Raw genomic sequence first — 23,933 nt, forward strand, 5'->3', positions numbered from 1 at the left:
CTTCCCTTAATATTCTCTTCGGATCCAAGATTGACGTTGTTTCTCTTAAGTTTTCCCCATTAATTTCCTCCAGCTCCTCTTTTGATTGGCATACATCATCTGGCACACTCTCATTTCCTTCTTCGTTGTTCCCTGTCACTTGTTGACTATAGTTCTTCAGATGTTGATTGAATAATTTTGTCTCTTGGTAATGGGATCTCACTATTTCTAGTATTGTTTGAAGGGTAGATTTTGTTTCATCCCAAAATTTATTTATTTATTTATTTATTTATTTATTTATTTATTTATTTATTTATTTATTTATTTAGTTATTTAGTTAGTTAGTTAGTTAGTTAGTTAGTTAGTTAGTTAGTTAGTTAGTTATTGTCCTTGCTCCTTTGTTGTTGTTTAGTCATTTAGTCGTGTCCGACTCTTCGTGACCCCATGGACCAGAGCATGCTAGGCCCTCCTGTCCTCCACTGTCTCCCAGAGTTGGGTCAAATTCATGTTGGTAGCTTCAATGACACTGTCCAGCCATCTTGTCTGCTGTTGTCCCCTTCTCTTGCCTTCACACTTTCCCAACATCAGGGTCTTTTCCAGGAAGTCTTCTCGTCTCATGAGATGGCCAAAGTATTGGAACCTCAGCTTCAGGATCTGTCCTTCCAGTGAGCACTCAGGGTTGATTTCCTTCAAAATGGATAGGTTTGTTCTTTTTGCAGTCCAGGGGACTCTCAAGAGTCTCCTCCAGCACTACAATTTGAAAGCATCAATTCTTCGGCGGTCAGCCTTCTTTATGGTCCAGCTTTCTTTATGGTCCAGCCACCATAGAGGTATACCCGACAACTACTTTCCATATAATCTGCCTTACAGGAATTAATGGTGGGGAGTGTGCTTTCTTCTATTATAGCCATTTTCCACTGATGCTGCATTTTTCCCTCTCTATCCTGCCGCTTTCTGGAAGTGTTGTGGCCCTGCTGAAGGGATCCTCCAGGAAAGATGAACCGAAGCCCTCCTGAACCCACCATAAGGGAGAAACTGTTGGACCCGACAGACCCTGTGTCTCAGGAAGAGGAAGAAGGTGGACCGCCTCCTAGCCCACAAGAAAACTGTGGAGTGAAGGCAGGAACATGATGACAGACTCAAGGTGAACTGCTTGGCTGCTGGGAAATATCCTTGGGTTAAGAGCTTCCTTAAGAGTAGGTGGATCCTTGTAGTGAGCAGAGGGAAATCCCTTGGCCAACTGGCCAAGTGGCTGCAGCTAAGCTTTGGCTGGGGCTCCAAAAGCTTGGCTATATAAATGTCAGGGATGTGGACAGGTTGTAGATGCTGCCTCTTCTTGTTCCAGACTATGCCTGCTTTGTGTCCTGGCTTTTGTTGTTGACCCTTTGGTAGTGTATGATGTTTAGACTGGCTTCACTGCTTTTAGATTCTCCCTGTCTGTTTTCTGTTTCTACTTGATTGGCTTGACTTTGGATTGCTCTTGGGCTTTACCTTTGCACCTTCTACATCCAGCTTGCTTGAATGGCTGGTAGGACTCTATTTGTTAGATCTCTGGTTTGTCTGTTGACACTGGTTCTGAACTTCCTTGGCTGGAAGGACAATTCTATTTGTGCCTCAGTCTGTCAAAACTTTGCTGTTGAGGTCAGCTTGTTTGGGAGCAGGATAGAAATTATGACAGTTTTAATTTTGTCTTTTATCCAAATGGAAGATATGCACTGGCAATTATGTGTGAAATGGTGATTTTTCCAACCTATCCTCTTAAGGAACACTAGTTTTTGGTGGATCCTGCTGATTCTGGAATGTGTTTTCCAAGGGGAATCTTTGACTGACACACCAACATTAATAAATGTCTTATCTCCTTAAAATACAGATTTATATAACAATTAACTCTGTGAGTGGATGTGGTTTCCCCACAAATCTGGATAGAGCATCTTGGAAAAGTTGGCCTGTGTCCTACAAGTCTGAGGTTTAATATTACCATTGACAATTATTTAATCCCCCCATATCAATTTGTTCAGTAAAAACAGATTTTCTTCTCCCAACATGGATATCTCTGTGTATCTCTATTTCAAGAAGGAGGATTTTTCCCATTTTAGAAACAGCTGAAGTTAAAAGTACAGTGGTGCCTCGCTTAACGATTACCTCGTTAAACAACGAAACAAGTTTCAATGCATCGTAATGGTCTTTTTCGTTTCGCTTGACGAGGATTTCTCTTAACAGCTATTTCAATGGAATGAATTATCCTTGTCAAGTGAGGCACCACTGTAATAGTTGGAGCTATAACCTCATAAGCAAAGAAATTATAGCAATCTCTCACACTCAAAACACAGACACATCTTACCTTTTTATATCTTTCCATCATAAGCAAAAGCGAGGGATAAACTTTAATTTTTTATTCCTTAAAGGGAAAAAAGCCACCATGTACCTAGGGATAAGATCATTATGAGGGGGTGCTGATAAGTATTGAGCCTTTCCCAGAAAAAATTGAGCTAGGAAGCTATAAATTGAAATGTGCATTGGCAAATTTGTCTGTATTCAATGGTGCAAAAATTAACTACCTATGATTTTAACTTACCTTTCATGTTCAGGTCCAAAGTGAACATGGCAGCAATGTTGGGTTGTGAATTTTAAAACTGGCCATTTTGGTATTGAAAGTGAGAAACCCAGTGGAAGGCCTGTTTCTGTCTCTGTGCCTGCAAATGTGAAAGCCATCCATGACATGATCATGGGGGACCACCAAATATCAGCAAAAAGTATTGCTATATATATGAGAATATCATGTGAGAGAGTTGGTGCCATTATCCACGACTTGGAAATGAGAAAGCTGGCAGCAAAGTGGATCCCCAAACTTTGGACAACCAAACAAAAGAGGAAACGTGTGGAGTCATCGGTGGCTGTTTTGGATCATTTTGCAAGAAATGAGTCAGATTTCCTGGTAACTGGGGATGAGACATGGATCTACTGTTATGATCCTGAGACAAAGGAACAGTCTAAGGAGTGGAGGCACAGTCGTTCCCCCAGGCCAAAGATGTTCCACGTACAAAGGTCGGTGCAGAAGCAAATGGCAACAATTTTTTGGGATAAGAAGGGAGTTCTACTGGTGGACTACTCCAACAGGGTTCAACAATCAATGCAAAATATTACTGTGATTTATTGACAAAGTTGAGGCAAAACATTAAGGAAAAACATTGAGGAAAGCTCTCCAAAGGTGTCATCCTGTTGCATGACAACGCCTTGTCACACACTGTAGGTGAACAATGACAAAACTGACCTCCTTAGGCTTTCAAGTGATGCCCCATCCACCCTATTCTCCTGACCTGGCTCCTTCTGACTATTATTTGTTCCCCAAACTCAAAAAACACCTAAAGGGACAACGATTTGCAATTAATGCTGCAAATGAGTGGCTACACCAGCAGTTTGAAGAATTTTATTTGCAGGGACTTAAGAAGCTGCAGGACAGATGTTTCAAGTGCATTGACTTCCTAGGGGAATATGTAGAATAGTGTAGCGGTTACAGCTTCCTAGCTCAATTTTTTTCTGGGAAAGACTCAGTGGTTATCAGCAACCCCTCGTAAACACAAATGAGGCTTCTTTCCCCCACATATAAGTCAAAAAGAGTGGACAAGTAAAGGTCATATATCCGTAGACAGGGCTGTGCTGTAAACTTGTTGCTTGTGCATGTTGACACTACCGTAGCCTAGGTTTTATTTCAGATCTTTCACAGCATGTGTGATTCACTATATAGGAAGTGAAGTGGCTTGCCAGTGTGATTATATTGTAGTGTTTACTTAGGCTGGAAGTTAAAGTACAAAATGGGTGTACTGATGTGCACAGGCACTGAGTGCATATTGATCTGTGACCTGAAACTCTGCTTTTTTGGTGAATAGCTTCAAAATTATTTCTTTGTCTGAAAAGAGAGACAGAATGAAACTAGAACATGGTATCACTTTTAATAAAGAACAAATTCATATACAATGCACTTCTCTGCCTTCCTCCCTCAAGGAACTCCACCAGGCAACTCCCAGAAAACGTTACACAGAGGGTCTGGTGACTGGGCTGAGTAGGTGTTAGATGTGATACAGGAGATGAGGTGATGGTTTAAAAACAGATTGAAATATAGCATAGACTTTTTCTTTGTAGAAAGCAAATCTTGAATCCATCATGATGACGATTTGCTACTTCAGTTTTTACATTTTTGTATTTTTGTACATACTGTTCTGGAAAAGAAATTTAACTGTACATAATAGCAAAGCATTAAAGCTCAGTACAGAATCTGTGTGAAAAAATATACCAGTGAATAGCAGTGGAAAAGGTTCAAAAACAGCAAAGCAGAAGACAGTGTTAGGAGACCGTTGTCTTGTAGTTGGGTGTAATACCTCTCCCTATTATTCCCCATTAAGTGTCACGTTGAAGGCTTACGAGGGCAATGATTCAGGCTGGTTGGCAGCCACTTATGTACTCCAGCAACACACACTTCCCTCTGGCTTGTTGTCTGCTAACCTGCTGTGAGGGTGTTCATCATAATGGCATTTTAAAGCCTTTTTTGTTGTTGTCAGGAATAGGATGGCATGCAAATTGCACCATAAATTTCGTGCAGCATAAAAGTGAAAATTGAAGCTTTACTACCTATTCTACATCAAGAAAACCCCCTTTGGAGTTTTATGAACACAGAGAAAAGGCATTTGCATAACAATTTTTGAAGTGAAAATGGGGAGGGAGAGGAAAGCACCAGCTATTTAGAGGAAGTCATTATAGCCTGTAATGCTCCTTTGTTGATAATGGTGGATAAATTATTTGCACAAACCACCCAAAAGCCAGCGCTGGAATATAAAAGAATATATTTGTTCCTCTTTGCCTCTTAAAGCAGAGTTTAACAGACTTGAAATCTGTGTGTGTGGTGGGGGAGGGAACAATTGTATTTATTTGTCTTTTATATTCTTATTGTGACTTTAGTAATAATTTCCAATATGGCAAAGGTGCCATAACTCAGGGATAAAACAGGTGTTTACACACAGAAGGAATCAGGCTCAGTCTCTAGCTTATCCAGTTTAAAAATGGCTTAAGGTAATGCTGCTGGATAAATGTCCATATTGAGATCCCAGAAAAATGGTGGCTCGTGCACATTGGAACTGGTAGGACAAAATGGCCAATGGCAGGTGAAGTAAATGTCAACAAGAGGCAGAACCAGCCAGTTCTGGTTTCATGCCTTTCTCTATCTCTTGCAGTAACACTGTAGTACAACTCTATGAAAGAGAACAGTAATATTTTACGTTGCTTCAGTAGTGCTGAAGCGGGGACCATTTCTATTTGCTCTTATCCTTGACTTAAGCCAGTATTATTGCTTGCTAAATTCTGCAACAAACAAATAAACAGACAGACAGACAGACAAACTTAAATTAAATAATGTATTTCATTCCTTTGTTGCAAAAGGTGCTCTGCTATTTGAAAGACAGATGTTTGTCGCAGCATACAGTTTTCATCACCTACCTATCCTCTATTGCACATGCTTTGTTTTGTCATTGAAAGAAAAACGCTAACTTAATTTGCAAGTCTTGTTGTTGCTGAGGCAGCTATCTTTGAAGAAATCCCACTGTGGGAGAGAAGGACTAATTGTACTAAATAAGCCTTCTCCTTAATATCTGTTTTGACACTGGAACAGAAAAGATCTAATGCTACCCCACGGACTGATAATAAATAAGGAGTTAGGCAGGAGAAGGTTGGCAGAGAGTAGCCCAGGAAATGGGCAATGTTCCAGTTGCGCTAATGTCCTAGCCTTCATTGATACGGTTCCACGCTAGTCATTACTACCAAAAAGACCAATAATACTGAAGGGGTATTATACATTTATGTTTTTTCCTACACAAACCAGAAAATCCCCCAAGGGCTGGAGTCCTTCACTCACTTCCTAGAAAGTTTCCAGAGAGGTAGTTATGTTAGTCTGTGAACTATCTTCCTTTCAGCTTTGTTACAAGACCGGAAATAAGGCAGATTTTCAATGGCTTGCCAAACCAATTAAGTTCTTTCCCTGAACTCTACAACATAAAAATCCACTGGAAGCTTTACAGGAGTGGGAATCTCATGTCTAAGAAAGTGTCATTGTTATATAAACTTTGATGTAATTCAAAACAAGTGTAGGATTTCCAGATATAAAAATGTATTAACCCTCAGTGAAGGATCTGTTTCTTCACCTCAGATGTTAGCTTTGAAACCACAGAGAATGGGATGCTGCCGACTTGGCCATCCCAATTGTAAAATGTTTTCCTTCATGTCCTGATTTGTTGTGGCTAATTTATTTATATCTGCCATGCTCCCAATCAGTGCATCTCCACAAAGCTAAGTGAAATTTGACTTGTCCTATCCTTCTAGTTCAATCTCTCTCTCTCTCTCTCTCTCTCTGTGTGTGTGTGTGTGTGTGAGAGAGAGAGAGAGAAGAAACTAAAAGAAAAAGATTAATGCAATGTGTGCATACGATTTGGTCAGCTCAAACATACCGATCATAAACCAATTGAAATCAATGAGGGAGAATCCCATCATGTTTTTGGTGGATATCAATGGGATGCCAGAGTGCATCTTATTTGCACAGCCAGGCACAAGACCTGGTACACGACACAAACAAGACAGACTCTGGCACCTTGTCAATTGCCCATAGCAGATCATGCAAACTTTATGTGAACACCAATAGAATTGTGGCCAATAATGCAAAAGCCTCTTTGTTGAGGTGAGAGAAAGAGTCTTGCGGTGAATAAGGACATATAGTCTACAGGCAGGCTAAAGACTGCTACACCAGCACTTTGAGCCATGCAACCTTCAATGCAAGCAAAATGCGGGTGACAGAGCAAGGACATAACCCACTTGAATGTCTGCAATTTCCATCATTGATATATGGAGGGAGAGTTAATAAAAAGCACACGCCCAATCTGACGACACCTTTCAGGCAGAATAGGCACAGATTTGATGACATTAATGAAATAGGTCTGCTCTACTTTGCTCAAGCTAATTACTTGGCTCACCCATTTCATTTCAGGAAGTTCCTTGTCACATAAATGTTCTTTCACATATCAGCTGATGTGAAGAATCATTTTTCCCAGCTTGGTGTCCTGATATATAATTTATTATTGGTGTTTTGAATAGAGAAGATGCATGATGATGATGGTGATGGTGATGATGATGATTTTCAACTTGTATACCACCCCCATAGTGTTAGAGCAGTCTCTGGGTAGTTTACATCATAATTAAGCAAGCAACACTTTCCCCCCCTCCTTTGAGCTGGGTACTCATTCTATGACCTTGGAAGGATGGAAAGCAAAATGAACCCGTTCGGAACAAATTCAGGTTGGGAGCAGAGGTGTGACACATCTCTTTAGCAAAAATGTATAAACGATCAATGTTGTCTTGTTAATCTTATGTAAACTTCTTTTGAGGCAATCTTTCTATTTTAGTTGTTTGCAAACCATGATTATGACATTGATAGAATAAACTAGCCTGTGGAATTGGCAATTTACTGTCCTTCAAGGCTATTAACAGTCTCTTAAATTCTAAATTAATTTGCTCATTTTATTTATTTCCATATACCTCTTTCCTCTTTGTTTCATCTTAGTCCAGTCATAACTAAAAAAAATTATTTGGTGATAATAATTAATTCCTTAATTCTCAAGGTATTGGTTCTGCAAGTAATTACCCTTCTTTGATTAGTAACTTGTGTGCTTTGAAACATCAGTAAAATTGTCCAGTGACTAATTTCTTTTTCTTTCTTTCTTTCTTTCTTTCTTTCTTTCTTTCTTTCTTTCTTTCTTTCTTTCTTTCTTTCTTTCTTTCTTTTACTACAAGCACAATAAGGAGGCACACACCAAAGTTGGAATGGGAAGCTATCAACAACCAGGAAGAAACCAGGGTCTGGGAATTTACTCTTGGGAGCCATAATTCTTAAGAGTTCTCTGGAAAGCCTGGTCAGTGGCTAAGCTGACAGGGAAAGTTTAGGAGTTGTGGCCCAAAAAAAAAAAACTTCCTAGCTCTGTAATCAACCAGGAAGTTACCTCTTGCTGCAAGAATGGAGTGGTGAAATATACGGTAAGTTGCATGTAACAGCACCTATGTACTATGTGGTCCCATATTTTGCAATGTGCAGCTAGCTTCTGTGCTAGCTGCACATAGGCAGGATCTTCTGAATCCATGAAATTAGAAGTGCACAGAAGCGCCCCTCTGATATTGCATGGCAAGTGGGCAGTCCAAACAAAAAGTTAGGTGTTTTAAGCATTTGTAGCAAATTCAGTTTTTTTTCCAAATACTCACTGCTGTTTCCTAAAAATGATAGCATGATAATTGACATTATTCACAGCTTGACAGCCTTGTTCCTGTACTGATGAGCCATTGTCACTTTGTTCATTATCTGCATCCCCACCTGGTCATGGGGCCATGTTTAAATATGACAGTCATATAGTCTCAATCTAATGTCAAAGGAAGTGAACTTGATCCACAAATGCTTACATTAAAATACAGCAGTTTGTCTTTATGGTGCCATAATATTTTTGTCTGTTTTTTGTGTGTGATATGTTTATAGGGTTACACATTTACAAGATGGGGGGGGGTATTTGGTTCAGTAATACTATGAGAGAGAAAGATCCTGGAATTGTAGATCACAAGTTGAATATGAGTCAACAGTGTGATGTGGCTGCAAAAACGGCAAATGCTATTTTAGGCTGAATTAACTCAAGTATAGTCTCCAGATCCCACAACGTATTAGTTCCCCTATATTTGGTACTGGCTGGGCCTCTTCTTGAGTTCTGCGGCCAGTTCTGGACACTCCTCTTTAAGAAGGATATTGACAAACTGGAGCAAGTTCAGAGGAGAGCAACAAGGATGATCAGAGGACTGGAAACCAACCCCTCTGAGGAAATACTAAAAGAACTGGGCATGTTTAGCCTTGAGAAAAGAAGACTGGGGGAGATAAGATAGCACTTTTCAAGTACATGAAAGGCTGTCATGCAGAGGAGGGCAGGATCTGTTCTCGATCATCCCTGAGTGCAGGACACATAATAAGGGGCTCAAGTTACAGGAAGTCAGATTTTGGTTGAATATCAGGAAAAATTTCTTAACTATGATATAGAACTGATTACCTTGGGAGCTGGTGAGTGCTCCAACAGTGGAGGCATTAAAGAGAAAACTGGACAATCATCTGTCAGATCTTCTTTGATTTTATTTCCTGCATTGAGCAGAAGGATGGACTCAAAGGTGTTATAGGCCCTTCCAACTCAATTATTCTATGCTTCTATGCCTGTATTCTACAGTGTATAGGAATCTATACCAAAATGACATTATTAATATTAACATTTTGTTTTCTTCCTAGAAATCTCACAGCACTGCACAGACACTGCCTAATTTTAAAATGACATATCAATTAGCAAAACAAAGGAGCGCATGGCAGCCCAAACAGTTGTGTGTTGTAGAAATCCATTAAGAATCACTTCTGTTGTGGGAAATAACAAAACTTCATCAAATTGTTCTCAAGGAAATGGCAAAGTATATATGCTTACAGTAAATGTGTGCATTAGGATCTTTAGCCTTGCTAAACTCTCCAGAAATGGGTGTTTAATAATTTCTGATTTGAATGACACAGTCTTGAGAAACTGTTGGGCAAATCCACAGAGATATCAAAACATGTAAACAAGAGCTAGAAAGATGATCATTTGGGACATGGAGCAAACAGAGTTGTTGTTGTTGATGTTGTTGTTGTTGTTGTTACTGTTTCAACTTATATACAGCCCCATAATGCTAAACCACTCTCTGGGCAATTTACAATTACGCAGGCTACACACTGCCCCACCACCACAAGCAAGATACTTATTTTACTGACCTTGAATGGAAGGAAGGCTGAGTCAACCTTGAATTGGCTACTTGAACCTGTCAGGATCGAACTTGGGCCGTGAGCAGAGGCTTGACTACAGTACTGCAGTTTAACCACTGCACCACAGGGCTCACCGGGGTTGTGTCAGAGTGGGGCAGCTTTTGGAAGTGAGAGATGTGAGGAAGAGAATAAAAGCTATGAATATTTCACATCTTCATCTTTTGCACTTGGATTCATAAAAATGATGAGAAATGGAAACAAAATCACAATAGTATTGATTCCAATAGTAGGATAAATAGTAAGGTTTTGGTTTGAGTTTCTGAAACCATATACTATTTTTCACTTAACACAGTTGTTTCCTGTTTTATTTTTGGTCTCTTTTTTTGTCTGTACTGGCTTCAGAAACAATTAGTCCACTTAGTGGTCAGAATTCTGGTCAAGACTTTGGAAATATTAATTTTTTGGATTACAACTCCTGAGCTGGCTGGTAGATTCTTAGAGTCCTGAGCTTTCTGAGTTCTGTCCTGGGCACGAAGAAATGTATTGAGTGTAGTTCTACAGCTACTTACTGAAATATTCAATGCTTAAAAAACAAAAACAAAAAAACCCCCATCCCTCCATTTTATGAATGCAGGATATTGTGCTTCTTTCCCCATAATTCAAAAAGTCAGGAAATAACCCAATATTGCTGCCCAATATCATGCCTTCATTGCCAGCAGGAAAAAGGATGCCAAGCTTTCCATAGCAAAGGCCAGCTTGAATATTGACAATACCAATGCCAGCAGTCAAGATGGTCTACAGCACTCCACAGGTGTGATCATCTGGAATTTGCTATTTTCATCCAGGATATCTCAAGTGGTAAACTGAGATCTGCATTGCACCAAACAGGGCCCAGTTCAACTGGACCTGCATCATCCTTCTTCAGTCACTCTCTGATTAAAACATAGTGTTTCTAACTTCAGCACCAAACCTGATCCCCCACTTCCCCCCGGTTTTGCTTACCTTTGCGCCCGATGAAGCATTCTTCACTATTTCTTGATATTTTTGTTGTTCCTAAAGGTTTTGCCTTGCTATGGGTGTTGTTGTTTTTCTCATGTAGATTCCTTTCCTTTGAATGCCTCACCCTTGCATAACATTCTCGGGGTGGCTAAGTAGCTTTCCTCACATCATCTAGTAGTCATACCTTTAATCAAAAATGCTATACTTACTTTCCTGAGAAGAAGTTCCTTTGAATTTAGTAGTGCTTATTCTGAGTAGATATGTACACACTAGACACAGCTAAAACACCTTTTAGAGCACCTTTTATATCATTGGAAAGAGTCTGGCGAATGTTCCTAGGCAGTATTAGGAGGCATTAGACTAGAGAACCAATCTGAAATCAAAGCACTTCCTCTTTATTCATCACATGTACTGTATTTTGTTTTAAAAAGATTTAAGTCTCACATGCAGAACCAGGTTTCATTTAATTCATTGTACCCATGAGCTATTTCCTAATACTTTAACATCTGTCTCCATTGCTTGCATGATGTGTTGACCCATCTGCTTTGCCATAGCTGACATGCCTGACTCAGCCCTCAGCACTGTCTTTTGAGTTTCAGTTCAAAGCATGGCCCACGAGCAGCTGATTGCAGAGTTTTCTTTACAAGGGTTGTGTTTATATGTGGTCTTCCTTTCATGACATGAAAAATGCTTGATGGGTACAGTGCCTCTCATATAATGTGTTCGCAGAGGCAAGGCACAGTCAGGCGCATTTTAAAAACTAGCATTTGCACTCTCTGTCTTTACATATTACACACACAATGGATAGCCACATGCTGAAAGAACAAATGCAAAAATAGGCAATTAGAGATGGGGGCTTGGTATGCCTATTCGAATAGGAAGCCCCCTGGTACAGGTGGACGGCTTATTATCTCCCACCCACAGACCCTGCCAGACCACTTACCGTGCAGCACGTGTTGCGCATCGTCATCATGTCAATCATGGCAGTAGCCCGACACCCAGAGCCTTGCTTCCCTGCTCACCCAGCCAATCCAACAAGGAGGCAGGAGGACAAATCTGTCTGCTCAGCCATGAAGTTGCTGGGTAAACAGGGAGGCAGGGCTGCAGGAGCTGCGATTGGCACGGTGACAATGATGCCAGTGATGCATCATCGGGAGGGTCTGGGGGTGGGAAATCATCAGGGTGCCCACCTGCGCCAGAGGCTTTATATTTGTATACAAATATGAAGCCCCCTTCTCTATAGGCAATACCTTTACAGACCACAAAAAATAATAATCATACAATACATGAACTTCCTTGATTTAAAACACCACTTCATCAGCTGTGTACCAGTGTGAAGAACGATGAGTGCAAAAGTTCACGGGAAGATGGATTTTGCTAGGAAAGTTACTCTTAAATGTAAAGTCCAAAAGATGGAAAGATGGAATTAGCTGGTCGTGTCTCCCTTAGATATAAGTTAGGAAATAGTATGGTTGCTGTTTTATGGCTGCAGCTAAGGCAGCTGTGCATTGCGTGTAACCCTCAGTTCTTCAGACAAAGAAGTACGGGCTATGTGCGCACACACCTCTCTCCGTTTGGCCTTTCTTTGAAAGGGACATGGTTCTGCTTGGCCAGAAAGTGGGGGTGACACAGAAAACCAGAGTCCTCCATCTGGGAATTGGGGTGGTAATATAGTAACCTCACTAGGTTTAGCTAATTAGGATCAGATTAAGTCAAACTAACATTATTACCTAGTGGTTGAAGTCCTGCTCTCCTGATGTTTAGAGTCCATGTGTCTTCTTGTTGGTATGGGGCTGGTGGCTCTTTCTTAGTATCCTTGTAATTCCATTTGAAATAAAGGGTAGCCAAATGGTCGATACAAAATAAAATACAAATGCAAAACTAGATTATACCTTTACAGGCCACTAAAAATAATCATAGAATATACTTTTGTGGATTAAAAAAACACATAATCAGGTATGTGAAGTTTCTCTACCCTTGCCCCTAATGTCCAGATCTTGAACATTAAAATCTGGATTGAGGAACCTTGCACACACAGACTTCTGTGTGGAGGATTATAGGAGCTGACATCCTGCATGTCCAAGTTTAAGGGACTCTAGAGGTAGATGCACATACGTTTTCTCTGCTCAAGTGCCCATACTCAGCACATGGACATTGGACCCAAGACTGGAGAATCTTCATCAAGATGGGGGGTTATATATAGTATAGACTTGAAGATGAGAAAAGGATGAAGCCCATAGAAATGCACTAATATGCCCATCTCTAGAGACAAGGTTGTGGGGAACAGATGGCATGTACCCAAGAGCTTATAAAGAAACAAAATACGTGATTGATTGACTGATTGAGTGACTGATTGGAATGTGAAATTGGCCTCCATTCCAGTTGGTTGCAAATTTTGAAAGAAGACAGCAGGTTAATAATATTAGCTGATATTAGCCAAGAATGATTGATCTGTGTTGACTACGTTGCTACAGTTACAGTCAGGTATAAAATCTAGCAGCAGAAAATATTCTTAAAATACACCACATTCTTTTAGTTTTATTTCTGAATCACAAACTGATCCAAAAGTAGCCTTTGGGTGTTCTTGCCCCAATGCTACCACCATGTTACAGAAAACTTTCTGCTTTTCAGTTCCTTTAATCCGATGGCTTACAGAACAGATGTAAGGAATGCAGGAAAAACTGAGGTCTGATTAATGATGGAGTAACTTTCTTTTATGCAAGCAATAATAATCTATGTAAGGTTTTGGTCCTTAGCAGCTGTATAAACCAACCTGCTGCATTCTGAAAGGCAACCACATTTCAACCTGAGCAAAATTATGCTCTTTTCAAGGGCAGCACTATTATTACTGTTGCTTTCTGTAATCATCATGCCAGCTTTAAAGCCCCCTGGAGCTCACTACAGTGAGTGGTTGACAGTTTTTCTTTGATAAAATTATTCCAGGTAAGAGGACTAAAAAAATGTAACAGTGAAGCCTTGGAGTTATCGAATCTGTCTCCACATCCTTTCCTCTCTCCCCCCCTCACTCATTTATTGTAAATAAGTTAGAAAGAGATTTCCTCTCTCTGAGGAAGAGGGGGAGATATTTAAGAAAGAGACAAAAGGCTACAGAAAAGATGGGGTGCTTTCTCAGAACACAAATTCATACCTCGCAACCTGGTTTACTCGCCACCAAACTGTTTTTCACAATGAGGCCATCAATGGCTTAGCAGGGCATCCCAAGACAAAAAACACCATCTTGTCTGAAATTAAATGCTGTAGCTGCATAACAGCTGGGTTCCAGCTCAAGCTATATATGGACCATTGCATCTATTGCACAGCTTTAGGAAAGAACGTTTTGCTGAGTTGGACACCCACCCCCTCCTCCTCCGCTCCAGCGACGGGAGCTCCAAGTTCTCCAAATGAGGCCCTCTTGTCATTCTCAAACCTCCCATTAATTTATATTCAGCACTGCTGAGTGATTGCCACCCTTTCCTGGCAGCAAAATAATTAAGCTAGTCATTAGCACAATCTGCCTTGAATTAAGCAAACAACCGGCTCTTTTCAGCTGGGTGGAAGGAGGTTCAGGCCATTGATGTGTCAGCCCACAATTTCAAGGAAGAAGAGGGTGGCAGCAGCAGAGGGAGCAGCTGTACGCATGGCAGAGGCCAGCACAATGCAATCCAAGTACTAGCAGAAGGAGAAATTAAGCACTCAGTGAAGTATTATTTGGCAGGGGGCAGGATAACAGGAGGAAAGAGAATTTAGTGCAACGGATGCCTATGGCCAATTTTCAAAAGGCCGTGATGAAAGGAAAAAAGAATCGGAGAGGAACTAGGGAACACTGGCTTTTCTTATTGTCCCATTTGCTTTGTTAAGACATGGAAGGAGAAAAGACATTGGTATTTCTGCTTATGGAGTGCTATCTTCTAAGACATCAACTAAGATTTAGGAGATATTCCAGGTTCATCAGCAGATTTAGACCAGAGTGGCGGAAGCTGTAGCTTTCCAGAAGTTAATGCAATCAGTTCCCATCATTGCTAGCCAACACTGCCAATATGAGGAGAAGTTGGAGGACAACAGGTTCCCTATATTTGTGTTGCAGATATATGCCTTAAAATGCTGTAGCACAAGGGTAGAGCACATCTGTTTCATGAAGAAGCTCACTGGTTCAGTTCCTGATATGCCCAGATATAGCTGGGGGCAGGGAAACCCTCTTGTGTGAGACTGTAGATTCCTTCTGCAAGGCAAGATCCTGACTTTGGTGCCCCAATGATTTATCTTGGTGTAAGGCAGCTTCCCATCATCTCCTTGACTACACACAAGAGCAGTCCTGCTGTTGCCAGCAGTGGAAAGGGTGTGAGATTAGCAGTAACATTGCACTGATAGCAAGTGACACATAAGAGTTTTGCTGATGTCCCTCCTAGGTGTCCATCCAAATGTAAGAGCTGATGTAACAATGACAGCAGAACTTGATATAAATATATCTTACTGACTATACCAATTCTTATTGATATGATGAGAAATTGTTGGCCATCATGTTGTCTATATATCCAAACACCAGGTGCATCGCATGCCATGGATAATTTTCCTGGGCAGCCAGATGGCAAGAAGACTGGGTGATTTAAGAATAATGAAAATGTCACAGTAATTCATATCACTAGTCCATCCAGTACAGTATTTTCTGCTGCATGGTTAGGAAAACTTCTTTGAATGTTAGAGGCTGAATCCCTTTGGGGAGAATAATTCAGGAATGTAGGCATCCTTCCGTCTCGAGAGACTATGGTAATGTGCTCTAAATAGAGGTCTTGGAACAGCGTCTAGTGTGGCTGAGAAGGCCAATTTGAGAGTGACAATCCCTTCCACACTGAATCTATCCCCCTGTCCAGATCCCTGATACAATCTGTCCCCTGTCCAGCTCCCTGATTTTGCTGGTTTCGGAACTGCCTCTTTGCCTCAGCCTGTTGAACAAGTGTTTCTTCAAATTGGGAGAGGCCATGATGCACTGCCTGCCTCCAAGCTGAACGCTCAGATGTCAAGGTTTCCCATCTGTTGAGGTCCATTCCTAAGGCCTTCAGATTCTGCTTGCAGATATCCTTGTATGACAGATGTGCTCTCCCTCTGGGGCGTTTTCCCTGCACAAATTCTCCATACAGAAGATCTTTTGAAATCCGACCATCAGCCATTCTCACAACATGCCCAAGCCAACGTAGATGTCGCTGTTTCAGTAATGTATACATGCTAAAAATTCCAGTTCTTTCCAGGACTACACTATTTGGAAGTTTGTCCTGTCAGGTGATGCAAAAAATGTGATGGAGACAACATAAGGAATGTGTTCAACTTCCTTTCCTCTTGTGCATAAAGGGTCCAAGACTCACTGAAGTACAGGGGGACACAAGCTCTATAGACCTGGATCTTGGTATATGCCGTCAGCTTCTTGTTAAGCCATACTCTCTTTGTGAGTCTAGAGAACATTGTAGCTACTTTGCCAATGCGTTTATCCAGCTCAACATCTAGAGAGAGAGAGTGTCAGAGATCGTCGAGCCAAGGTACACAAAATCATGAACAATTCTTGTGTAGATATGGTAATAGAAAAAGGTGAGTCCACATCCTGGCCCATGTCTTTTGTTTTCTTCATTCTCATTGTTAATCCAAAATCTTGGCAGGCCTTGCTGAAATGATTCATAAGTTGTTCAGGAATGGGCAGAGGCAATTCTTAACTGGGCAAGCAATTTTATAAAAGGCAAAAGAGGGCAGAACCAGAGCTGGCTGTAGGCCACATCTCTCTTTCTCTTTCCTCTTGTCCTTTAACTGTCAAATATCCCCTTCATTGCAACAGTTAGACTTGTGGGGGAGACTTAAGGACAGTCGGCTGTGGACTAGAACCAAATATATGCCAGCCTGCATCTAGCTTGGGTCTGGCATGGGAATTTTTCCCAGCAATACCCAGAGATCCCAAAGATAGATGGTTCTATACACAAAACATAAGCTCTATCATAAATGTATTGTTATGACTTGAAAACATAAGTTTCTTCTACTACAAGTCCCAGTGGCCATGCTGCCTGGGGATTCTGAGAGTTGTAGTTCAAAAATAACCTTAGCAATGGCTGCTCCCATAGGACAGGGGTGGCAAAACTTTGGCACTTCAGAGGTTTTGGACTACAACTCCCACAATCTTTTATAACTGGCAATACAGTATGTATATTCTGGGAGCTGTAGTCTCAATATCTGGAGTGCCAAAGGTTCTCAATCCATGCCATATGAAAGGGTACCAGCAACCATCTCAGCTGTAAGGTTTAACCTATCACATTTTCACCCAATGCCATAATGCCAGGGAACTTTATTTCTTCTGTTATCAGAGAGAGTTGAAAAGGCAGTTAGCAGCCCTAATTCTGCTCTAGCCAGACTTGCTGCTCGTTACCCTGAAAGGCCACATGTGTTCCTATCTATATCAGCAGATGCCTCTATCAAATTTAATGGCTCCACACAAGCTTCATGACACAGCTAAACATTCTAACCCAGATGTGCATCTGTATCCATTTCTTATGTGCAGATTTCTCTTGTGAAATAAAGATGCTTTAATTCTTCTGCCTTGGAGAATATATGGCCAAGGATGATGATGATCATTATCATCATCACCATCATCTTAGAACTGCAGAGCTGGAAGGGACAGTATGTATAATCAAGTCCAGTCCCTGTCAAGGAGGAAAAGTGGGGAATTGAGCTCCCAACCTCTAAATCACTGAGTGATCCAGCAGTTCCCCTCTCCATGAGATAAGCTTCCTTTCATTTTCAATAAAAGTTTAGTTGTGAGAAATGCAGGATCCCCTTTAAGATTTGACAGTGTGAAAAGCAAAATCAAGCTGCTCTTACTTTCCCTCTCTTTCCTGGGAAGATATAAGACAAACCTCCAAGGAGTTTGATTTGAGAGTATGTGTCAGAAATAAAGTAAGTTCAAAGAGGAGGTCTGGCAAGTACTTTTTCTTTAAATTCTGTCATTTGCTGTTTGGACTTTCCTATTTAGAGCCCTCTCAAGAATGTTCAGAATCCTCTTGGATCTCAAGTGTTAAGGGATCTGTCAATACATGAAGTGGTGTGGGCAAGAAACAAAAGTAAAAGCCATTTCATGAATTATATCTGAGGAAGAGGCTTGCATCACGCTGCAGGTATCACAGGGCATTCACGCACAGAGGGAGACCACTGCTTCTTTCATCCCTTGGTATTGACATGTAGGAAATAGCCACAGGCAATACAAAGGGCAAGAGAGCCATCAATCTGGCATGTCAGAAAAATAGCACAGGCAGCCCTTCTATTATCAAATGCCCACGGACAATGTTCAGACCTTGAGTATAACACAAATATTAAGTATCATATTGCTTCTGGTGTTTTTGCTCTCTCTGTACAATTTTGAATGACACCATGCTGAGCACAGTACTGAATTAGTGCTGGTAATATGTGAAGACTGGATAATAACTCATGCAGGACTCAAGGAACAGAATGGTTTAATTTGGTTAATGAAATTGATGGCTCAAAGTGAGGTCTGAGAAAAAAATAAATGATTCAACACTAGAGATTGGCATGAAATGAACCACAAAGCAAACACCACCACCCCTTGAATTGTGGTTTGTTTCAGGGTGTTTTGGGAAAACATGTCTGCCCAGGATGAAATGAAACACCAAACTATTATTGGCATTGGTGATACATATGTGGGCAATAATTCAGACATATCCAGTTTTTGACAAGGTCAAAGAGAGGGTGGGGAGATGGCAGCAGCCCAAGAGTCAGTCCAAGTTTGGTGAAGGTTGGATTTCGGATGTCTGAGTTATAGCCCCCAAAGCAGGTCACCCCAGGAAAGTGCTCTTTAACCAGCTGCTAAAGGGATGTGGTGGTGCTGCAGGTTAAACTGCAGAAGCCTCTGTGCTGCAGAAGACCAGCAGTTGTAAGATCGAATCCTCATGACGCAGTGAGCTCCCGTTGCTTGTCCCCGCTCCTGCCAACCTAGCAGTTCGAAAGCATGTAAAAATGCGAGAAGATAAATAGGTACCACCATGGTGGGAAGGTAACGGCGTTCCGTGTCTAGTCACGCTGGCCACGTGGCAACAAAAACTGTCTTCAGACAAACGCTGGCTCTATGGCTAGGAAACAGGGATGAGCACTGTGCCCTACAGTCGGACACAACTGGACTAAATGTCAAGGGGAACCTTTACCTTTACCTAAAGGGCACTTTCAGGGACTATAATTCAGATGTCCCTAATCCAGTCTTTGCCAAACTTGGAGGAGGCGGGGAGGAGATTAGGTTGAAGGCTTGCTGCAAGTTTGGCACCCCTAACTAATGTGAGGAGTGTTCTACTCCTCCTGGAAATACTGAATTACACAAACCACAACATTGTTCATTTTGTCAGAAAGTTTGTGAAAGCTCATGGTTCATAGTAGCAACAAACCACAAATCAGATGTCCCAAGCCAACTACGTACACCAGAGCACAGAGTGCTGTCCTCTGAAGATGCCGGCCACAGAGACTGGCAAAACGTTAGGAAGAACAACCTTCAGAACATGGCCAAAGAGCCCAAAAACCCACAACAACCATTAAACCACAGATCATTGTGAACTTTTCCTGATTTGTGCTGATCTACCCACCACCTTCACAAAACTGCAGAGACAGAGAAGTAATTCTGAGCCAAGCTCTGACACAATTTGGGTGTATAGTATAACATAAAACTCACCTCAAAATAAGAGGTGATCTTTACAAAACCTAAAATTCTCCTCTGGCTTGGATTAAAGACCAAGCTAGAATGACACTTTTGGGCTCCCCTATCTGTTGCCACTATCCTGCTCCACATTCAAAAGGCATCCTCACTAGACATAGGGGCCAAACACATCCTTCCCTTCCCTTCCGGACAGTGGTACTACGGCAGCAGAAAATGCAAGTGGAAAAAAAAAGATAGGGGTCTGGTGACAATCAAGGATATATTCCTTCCAAACGCACCTGCTCACTGTAAAGACAAATATATAGTAGGCCTCAAAATGTATTTGGCAACTGACAGGTAACGGTTCTGCTCTCAGGCTAGCATGAGAATGCCGCACTTGATGGGTATCTCTGTTGAAGGTGGTGCTTATTGTTTCATATAAAAATAGAAAACAAAACAAAACATCCGAAGTCAGATGATCTCTGTAATTTGGTGAAGCTTATTTAAATATTCAGCCACATTTTGCAAAGTGCTAAGCAACAGGACTATTAAGGTCAGAGCTAGTTGCTATATACTCCTCTTGGCTTAAGGTGAAGTGGGCAACTCTCAGAGCTCAGAAGGGCATGCCCTCCCAACCCTGGGCCTGGGAGGACCACACCTGTGTTCCCGTTTCAAAAAAAAATCCCTTCCTTCCCTCCTTCTAAAAAGACTCCTTGCATCCTTTAGAGACGAAAACTGCGTTCGGAGGAAGAAGCACTGGAGGGCCAAAAAAGGGAGGCACTGACCTTTTTAAAGAGGGCACAAAATAGTTTTTGAACAATACATTTTTATGCGGGGAGAGGGGAGAAGTGTTGGTGGGGCCGGGCCTTACATTTAGGTCCTTGGGAACTGCATGCAGTTCACAGAATGCAATTTGCCCACCTCTGGCTTATGTTCTCACAGGAAGGGAGGCGATATTGTGCTCTGCTGCTGACTTCAGCCTTGCACTGTAATGGCAAATGGGTTGTGTTGAAGAGAATTCAGACTTGATTTAAAAGACAAGGGGAATTCTAAAGTACCATTTAAATCTATCTATCTATCTATCTATCTATCTATCTATCTATCTATCTATCTATCTATCTATCTATCTATCTATCTATCTATCTATCTATCTATCTATCTATCTATCTATCTATCTATCTATCTATCTATCTATCTAACATCTGTCTGTCTGTCTGTCTGTCTGTGTCTGTCTGTCTGTCTGTCTGTTATGATTGATAGAACAATTAACATTTGTTGTTATTTGTATTTAAGTCTTTGAGTCTGGGAAGACCCCCCTTTGCATGGAGAAACTGTATGTGAACTTATGAATATGCAGGTATGGTGGGCCTTTATAATACCTCCCCCACATGTTTGGTGGGGTGGGGCTACTGGGCATCTCTTTCTCAAGCTATACAGCCCTGCACCGGCTTGCATTCCTGGAGACTGCTGAGGAAAATTTGACACCAGGTATGCCAACTTTAATTGCAACCCTGTGTCCTTTCTCTTATAATGTTTCATTCTAAAGTTCCCAATTCTGAGAATACTTAAAATGCAGAATATTAATACCCAGGCATTTATAGAAGTGGGTCTTTGACCTTGAGGAACAAGAAGAAACCTTGGAGTACTCTGCGTCCTGTCCAGAATTATCGTAATCTTTTTCTTGCTACCACTTGGAACAATTTACTTTATGACATAAAAGAATCCCTGTGATAAAGTCTGAGAACCCCTTTAATAAGGACACTTGACCTAATTAAGTCAATTGTGTTTCCAAACGCATCTCCTCTTTCTAACCAAGAGGCCATGTTTGATGGAGTATAATGAGTGTCAATCTTGATGGAGCGTTGGATTTCCACCAACTTGTACGATCCTGTGATGCATGAGTGCATCCACTTTGCCCAGACAAAGGGAGAAACTTGCTCCTGGCTTTCACTGAAGCACAAAAGGGGCTTAGCTTTCCTACCTCCCAAAATGGCTCAAGACTGCATCGCTCTCAACAGACTAGAGGTGAAGGAGACCTGCCCAGCACCAAAGACAGAGCCAGATGAACAAGTGAGGGAACCACAGCTAATTAGTTCAAATTTACATATTATTCTTATGAACACAGTTGAATGTCAAACTATAATTATCGGATAAATGTCACTACCTAATCATGTGTCTCCTGAACATTTCAAAATAGAAAGAGAGACAGCTGAGAACCATGAGGGAGTACATTAATCCCTCTGGAGTGTTTTCCCAGTGGTGATCCACAGATCACTCTTAAGACTCTGCAAGAATCCTGAATTTAACAAGAGATCAGAGAATTTAAGCACAGAAAAATACATTTCCAATGTAAAAGACCTCCCTCACACCTGGAATTTTCCCTTTGAAAGCACTCACACATAGTTTGTAAACTGCTTTTGGAACTGAATGATTAGTTGCTATTTTGAGATTTCCTCCTACCATCTTTCCTAAAGCATTTCCGTCCCATCTTGCCAAACTCAGGCAGAACCTCCAAGGTGTCCAACATCTATATAGATCAAAATAACAGTGCAATGGGTTAAAAACAGAAAAAATAGACACCACGGAAATAATCAGTAGTAGAAATAGTTGAGGTGAGATCTGGGAAAAATTTTGTTTTCTGTCTACATTTCTCAGAATCCCACAATCAGCATGGCCAGTATAGTTCAGGTAATATTTCCCATTTTTGGGTCAGACAGGCAGGTTCAGGTTAGCCAGAAGACACAATAGAAAGAAAGAAAGAAAAAAAGAGAGAAATGTTATAGCTGGCAGTAAAATACCATCAGGAAAGAGTCCAGTTGGCTTTCCTTGAGCAGGAAGCTCCATGGCCCAGGAACCATAGCAGAGGTAGGCTCAGATTTGTATTCTTATCAATCAAACTGATGGAGCAGAGCCTTTCCCCATGATTATTCTATTGATATTACTTTAGCAGTCATCATTAGAGATGGAGGTACGTATTCGTATTCATGTAAGAATATGAATATCCCCACACAGCTTGACTTAATAAGGGTCCGACCCTTTGGGTCGGTGGCGGTAGCCTCGCTCATCCTTCAAATCATTCTTGGAACACTGCTCTCTTCCAGCTCAGCTAGCCACTCCAGGCAGGGGGAGAGAGGACGAGTCTCCCTGCATGGCTGTTCAGTGGCCAGCCGGGCGGGAAGAGAACAGGGCTCCAGGAGTGATTGGAAGGATGAGTGAGGCCACAGTCACTGCCAGACCCTTGTTAAATCCAGCTGCGCAGGGATATTCATGTATTCGTATATGAAAACAAAATCCTCATCTCTAGTCAGCAGTGTTGGATTGGATGTTAAGGAAGGAAATTTCATACACTTCAACTAATCTATGAATTGGATAGTAGTCAGGAGAGTTATGGCATTTATAAGAAAACAACTGGAAACTTTAAGTTAAAAAAGATCATAATCATCATTTCAAAGCATCCAATTCATGAGTCAACTGTGTTTGTTAGTCACCTTCAGAACAAACTGGAAGATGTACAAAATGTCCTGTCTTGCTTTCAGCAAACTATGTTAGAAGTCATTATGAGTCTTTGCTATATGAACAAACTTCATGCGATTGACTTTCTCCCTTCCCCTCTCCCCATGTAGCCCCCCCCCCATACTCTCTAGAAGTTTTCTTCAGGGGAAGTGTTACCAAACTTTGCCTGGAATCCTGTTGGGCAACTTTGCACTATGCAATAAGGTTGGTGTCATCATCTGGTGATGTTGCTCTTTATTTTAATTTGATATAAAACTTCCTATCTCTCCCCTTTTAATGTTCCAAGTTTGTTTAGGGATCCCCTTTTCCCCTGAGGAAATCTTTGGGAGGCTTGGGATGTTGTGGGGGTGGCGGTCTTGCTGCTGGGCTGGGACCACGGGAAGCAATCTGGTGGTGATTTTGCTAATATGAAAGGCTTTCCCTTCACTCCAAGGCTCCCAAAGCTTTTCTAAGACAAAAGGGATTCCTAGGGAACCTTGGAGCCAGAAGGGGGACTGGATAGGAAGTTTTCATTTAAACTAGAAGAAAGAGTAATGTCCCTGGATTGTACAGTAAAATTGTGCAACAGGATTTCATTCATTGTGAGCTGTGTCATTTCAAACTATGGCAAAGTAGGGAAATTGCCAGCAATGAGAATCTACACAGGAGTCTTTCCCTTGATTTCTGGTTATTCACCCCTCTTGCTACACCCTGGGTGTCACCGTTTGCAATGTTCCTCCTTGCCAATTCTTTGGAGAGCTTTTCCAGGGGATACATATCACTGCAGGGCAAAATAGGAGAAGGGAAAGAAACCTAAATGTGACATTGTCCCCTGCTTGCACAAAGCTGGATGGTACCCCAATGTATTGGTCATTCAACCAGCAACTGGGTAATACTTAGCAGTCTTCATGAAGGCATAATGTGTCAATTGAAAGAGGATGTTTTTCAAAGTGACTA

Source organism: Pogona vitticeps, chromosome 2 (assembly GCF_051106095.1).
Source record: "Pogona vitticeps strain Pit_001003342236 chromosome 2, PviZW2.1, whole genome shotgun sequence".
Classification (NCBI taxonomy): Eukaryota; Metazoa; Chordata; class Lepidosauria; order Squamata; family Agamidae; genus Pogona; species Pogona vitticeps.